The sequence below is a fragment of the Xenopus tropicalis genome, chromosome 2 (assembly GCF_000004195.4).
Source record: "Xenopus tropicalis strain Nigerian chromosome 2, UCB_Xtro_10.0, whole genome shotgun sequence".
Lineage (NCBI taxonomy): Eukaryota > Metazoa > Chordata > Amphibia > Anura > Pipidae > Xenopus > Xenopus tropicalis.
This window is the reverse complement of record NC_030678.2, coordinates 161,575,496-161,581,915: the sequence shown is the minus strand read 5'-3', so window position 1 is coordinate 161,581,915 and position 6,420 is coordinate 161,575,496.

Below are 6,420 nucleotides of genomic sequence, written 5' to 3'. Positions count from 1 at the left end.
TGTAAGCTCCCTGTACATTGCACACATGGGATAGGTGGGCAGGGAGTGCAGGGAAGTAAGAATAGATGTAGGATATTATATGAGATAAAGAAGACTCTATGGGGGAATTTACTAACATTTGTACAGGTATCGGGCCCCTTATCTGGAAACCCATTATTCAGAAAGTTCCAAATTACAGAAAAGCCATCTCCCATAGACTCCATTTTAATCAAATAATTCACATCTTTAAAAATGATTCCCTTTTCTCTGTAATAATAAAACAGTTCCTGTACTTGATCCCAACTAAGATATAATTACCCCTTATTGGGGGCAGAACAGCCCTATTGGGTTTATTTAATGGTTAAATGATTCCCTTTTCTCTGTAATAATAAAACAGTTCCTGTACTTGATCCCAACTAAGATATAATTACCCCTTATTGGGGGCAGAACAGCCCTATTGGGTTTATTTCATGGTTAAATGATTCCCTTTTCTCTGTAATAATAAAACAGTTCCTGTACTTGATCCCAACTAAGATATAATTACCCCTTATTGGGGGCAGAACAGCCCTATTGGGTTTATTTAATGGTTAAATGATTCCCTTTTCTCTGTAATAATAAAACAGTTCCTGTACTTGATCCCAACTAAGATATAATTACCCCTTATTGGGGGCAGAACAGCCCTATTGGGTTTATTTAATGGTTAAATGATTCCCTTTTCTCTGTAATAATAAAACAGTACCTGTACTTGATCCCAACTAAGATATAATTACCCCTTATTGGGGGCAGAACAGCCCTATTGGGTTTATTTAATGGTTAAATGATTCCCTTTTCTCTGTAATAATAAAACAGTACCTGTACTTGATCCCAACTAAGATATAATGAATACTTATTGGAGCCAAAACAATCCTATAAGGTTTAATAACTGTTTAAATAATTTTATGACAGATTTACGGTAGGCAATCCGAATTATGGAAAGACCCCTTATCCGGAAAACCCCAGGTTCCGAGCATTCTGTATAATGGGTCCCATACCTGTATTTTATTTTTTTCACTATTTGCATTTTTTTCACTGAAAAAAACACAATTTTCTTACCATTTATTATGCATCAAAACTGCGACAAATCTGAAAGTTAAAAAAAAGCTAAAAAAAGATAACAGCTGTCAATTTCATGTAGAAGTCAATGGCAGGCATCCTATTGCAACTGGCTAATCTTTGTTTGCGTCATGGTTTTACAGGTTTTCAGGATTTTTGTTTTTGACGCTTTCATTAGTGCAGCTAATGTGTTTTTTTCCACTTTCTTTTTTTGTTCGTTCATGCTTTTTTAAAAGGCCATTTCAATAAATCACTTGGCATTCATGGTTTTAGAGAAGAGATGAGTTTTTTCATTATTTTAAAACTCTCTAAAACCACCAAGGTGGCAATTTTTATAAATGGGCCTCCTCTTGTGCAGGGGATGCTGGGAAAATGGAAATAGGGAGAGACATGGCCGATGGAGGGTGGATTAGGGTACAGAGAGGCCCCTTACATACCCATTACATACCTACTGAAACTCAAGCTCCTAAAGACCATTTAAAAAATGCCATTAATGAATTAAGGCAACAAAGTTACTCTGCCAGGACAGGCAGGGGCAATCTGGCCTATTATGGCACCAGAGGGTTTCCCAGTGGGCCTCAGTCTGGGACAGTTCTCATCAGACCACTCTTGTTTTCTACATGGGCCTAAAACTTATACCATCTGGTAATGTCTATATTTAGTTGCTGCAAGAGGTAACTAGGTATCAGCTTCACTGGGGGGCCCCAGGGTATCAGCTTCACTGGGGGCCCCAGGGTATCAGCTTCACTGGGAGCCCCCAGGGTATCAGCTTCACTGGGGGGCCCCAGGGTATCAGCTTCACTGGGGGGCCCCAGGGTATCAGCTTCACAGGGGGGCCCCAGGGTATCAGCTTCACTGGGGGGCCCCAGGGTATCAGCTTCACTGGGGGGCCCCAGGGTATCAGCTTCACTGGGAGGCCCCAGGGTATCAGCTTCACAGGGGGGCCCCAGGGTATCAGCTTCACAGGGGGGCCCCAGGGTATCAGCTTCACTGGGGGGCCCCAGGGTATCAGCTTCACTGGGGGGCCCTAGGAAACCCTCTCCGACACTGAGGAGGGATACAATTTACTGTTTCACTCAGAGTTAAGTTTTATTTTTTATATTTTTGCACCTGTCGTATTTGATGTTCTCCCCCACCAGTGACTGTCTGAAACTGCCCCCCTACATATTCCAGGCTTTACAGGGTTGCAACACAGGCATACAATCATGCAGACATATTTAAAGCAAAGTAATGTTTATTATATCTTTTCATGGCACAATAAACCATCAGTACTTCCGGTCTCTACACAAAGTTGCTTGGATTCTGATATCCAACTTCTTTATAGGAAATGTTTTTCTCTTGTTGTAGATACAGTTAATGGTTTTACTACAGGAATTCATTCCTAAATCCTTAACTTGGCCCCTAAAGTAGATGGAAAGGTAAAATCCCTGGTGTGGTGCCAAAATGTTAGGTACCCCCCACTGATTGTAATCGCTTACCGTATACCCTGGGTTGGTGCGACCGTTAGAAGAAAACTGCCCTGGCCCAGGGTATCAGGCAAGTCAGCACAATCCCAAATCCTAAAATTTCCCCCCCAGGGATTTTACTTTTCCATCTCAAGTGACCCTTTAAATCTTGGAAGGGCTCCTTGGCACCTTTTAGCTCCTCCCACCATATCCAATATGGTTGTTTTGCTAAGTCAATACTAAGGCATCAGTTAGTAAATAAGAGCTATAGATGTACCCAGTCACACGCGTGGGTTTGTAAGAAAGTTAAACAGAATACTACTCTACATTGAGTAACTGTTTCCTGTTTGCTCTCTGTTTCTGTGTATAAATCAGTCTGGCTTTGCACTTACACACTTACATTACTGCAGGTTTTCCTGGGAGGAAAGGAAGGGGGGGTCGGATATAACAACATCAATGCATTTACAATAGTAACCATATTCATTTGCAAATGACTGAACCAATCGCAGCCCAATCACAGCGCTTACTGGGCACCCCTAGGAACTTTATGCATGTGTGTGTTGCTCCCCAGCTTTCTTATATTTAAATGTTGCTCACAGGTAATAAAGGTTGGGGAGCCCTGCCCCAGAGGATGCAGAATTACACCACCCACTATATCTCCGGCAGTTTAACGGCATGTTGAAGGCCAAAGTTTGAGGGCCATTTTTTCAGGCTTTGAAACAGAGATATGAGATTTCATGGCAGAAATAACCCAATTGGTCCATCTAGTCTGGTTCTGCACAATAATAAACTGACAGTTTCAAGATAGCAAGCCTGAATAAATGGAAAACCAAACAAAACATGTATAGGGGCTAGAAAAATATAGCAGTCTATGTGAATCCTTCACTGTAGATCAGGTCAACCCAGTCGCCTCCTAACTATTCACCTTTAAGTTGAAAGGGCAAATAAAGAGCTTAGGTGCTGCAGCCCTGAGCCCACAGCATATGGAGAAATCACATGTCCAGACCAAACAGAATGTTCCCCACCAAGTTACCAACAGATCAGAATAGAACCGTAGCTAAAAACTTTTACTTGAGGCTTCAGACCATCCAAGGAAGAGTTTTTACTTGTGTTTCAATAAACATCGGATGCCCCTTGCCAGTGGTTCTATGGAGTTCATCCTATTTGACCAATAGGACCAATAAGGAACTGAACCTAAATTAGATGAAATCCATTTTACAAACATTTACAAGCTTTTTCTATTTTATTATACTGTGTAAGCCAACATCACCGGTGATCACCACCAGATCTTTGCTTTCTTAAGGTCCCCATACACGTAAAGATCCGCTCGCTTGGCGATATCGCCAAGCGAGCGGATCTTCCCCCGATATCCCCACCTACGGGTGGGCGATATCGTGGAGCTTGAAGTTAAAAAAAAAATAATTATGGTGTAATTATGTAGGCGGCAATGTAGCAGTCGGTTCGGGGACGACATCAACGAGCCGATGCGGCCCCCGATCCGACTGAATCTTTTAACCTGCCCGATCGATATCTGGTCAATTTCAGGCCAGATATCAGTCGACCAGTCCGCTCGTTTCTGCCCCTACACGGGCAGATAAGCTGCCAAGGGACCGATATCGGCAGCTATTATCGGCCCGTGTATGGGGACCTTTACTTGTTGGTGACCATTCAAATCTTATTGCTGATTGGTTGCTATGGGCAACATCACCTGTGATGTTGGCTGACACACTATAATAAATATGCCCCTTAATCTAATAAAGTATCAGTCTGAATTAGTTACATGCCGAGTGATGTCACTAACCACTGACCTGAAATGATGACATCACTAGGCAATTCTTGCACAGATATTTATTTACATGTTGTTCATGTTATTTGCGCACTATAAGTGTATTTATATTTACATTTTCCTTTATATCTTATATACAAATGGAATCAATCGCTAAAAGACAAAGCATATTAATAAATTACAAAAAAAGAATAGACTTATGGGTCATAAAATGTTAGACTGTTGAACAATGGACTGTCCAACCTGCTGGCCGTTGAATAAAATTTGGATGCCACAAGTTGGCCATGGCTCTGGGGACTTGACAGTTGCTCAGAATAGCTGGGGAGTTGCCATTTTGACAAGGCATTGAGGTGTATGGAATGAGTTCTTCATTGAATATTCTATATTCTCGCCTCAATGTAGAATCTACCCATGCACACCCTGATGAGTTTGGAGGTACCTAAATGTTTCCTTCCACTGCCGTACGTGCTTTTATTTCTTGCCAATTCAGATGACACTGTGGACACTTTGGAGGGATCATATCATTTCAATATTACCTGTAGGCAAATGTAATAAAAGTAATTAATGGAAGAGAACCGCATCAAATTAAGAAAGATTGTTCATGAGACAGGTGTTCCCTTACATGTCGTAACTTGGAGAATGATGAGGTTCATAAATCATTGATAATTTGTTTTTAGCATGATGACACTGCTGGAGGCACCTCCCCTTCCTGCCTGTAGCCATATCAGCAGATTGACATCAGAAGGTACCAATGTAGCCAAGCAACAGGCTACCCACTGCCATAGCCGGCCCCAGTAAGCAAAGCTTCTACCAACAGCACCATCACAATGCCAACTAATGAGTTTCTTTCTATAAAAATATATGTGCCCTACATCAGTAAGGCTGCTAATCTAACATCGGTTCTTTACATTTATTGCACCATGTCAGAGTCACTTTAGATCCTGTATATTTTATACTGTACCTCTGTATTGCTTGAGAGCAGCTCGTACCATTTGTAAGCTATCTGCCATTAGAGGATGTTACAGAACCACCGACTGTTGCGCTAATAATGTTATGTTTCTCCGTGTCCAAGTTTCTTGGTCCTAAAAAAGATATTGTGCAATGAAACATGATGATAATTGAATTCCCTATTTAAAGAAAGGGGTTCTATTCTGAAATGACAAGGAGAGCACACAAATGGAGAGCCATGTTTCATACATATAGATCTAAGGTATATTAGTATATACATACATATAGATCTAAGGTCTTATAGTTGAGGAAACCATTGGATCTTACCAGATGCCTGTGTTGCAGGCTGACCAGATGTATGATAGAAGTTAAGTAAGGAAGAATATCAAATTAGTATTAGATTAAAGAAGAAGTAAACCCTAAAAATATGTCTAAAAAGTGTGACATTTATATTCTATATATACAGTATAGTGTGACATTTATATTCTATATATACAGTATAGTGTGACATTTATATTCTATATATACAGTATAGTGTGACATTTATACTCTATATATACAGTATAGTGTGACATTTATACTCTATATATACAGTATAGTGTGAAATTTATATTCTATATATACAGTATAGTGTGACATTTATATTCTATATATACAGTATAGTGTGACATTTATATTCTATATATACAGTATAGTGTGACATTTATATTCTATATACACAGTATAGTGTGACATTTATATTCTATATATACAGTATAGTGTGACATTTATACTCTATATACAGGATAGGGTGACATTTATACTCTATATATACAGTATAGTGTGACATTTATACTCTATATATACAGTATAGTGTGACATTTATATTCTATATATACAGTATAGTGTGACATTTATACTCTATATACAGGATAGGGTGACATTTATACTCTATATATACAATATAGTGTGACATTTATACTCTATATATACAGTATAGTGTGACATTTATATTCTATATATACAGTATAGTGTGACATTTATATTCTATATACACAGTATAGTGTGACATTTATACTCTATATATACAGTATAGTGTGACATTTATATTCTATATACACAGTATAGTGTGACATTTATATTCTATATACACAGTATAGTGTGACATTTATATTCTATATATACAGTATA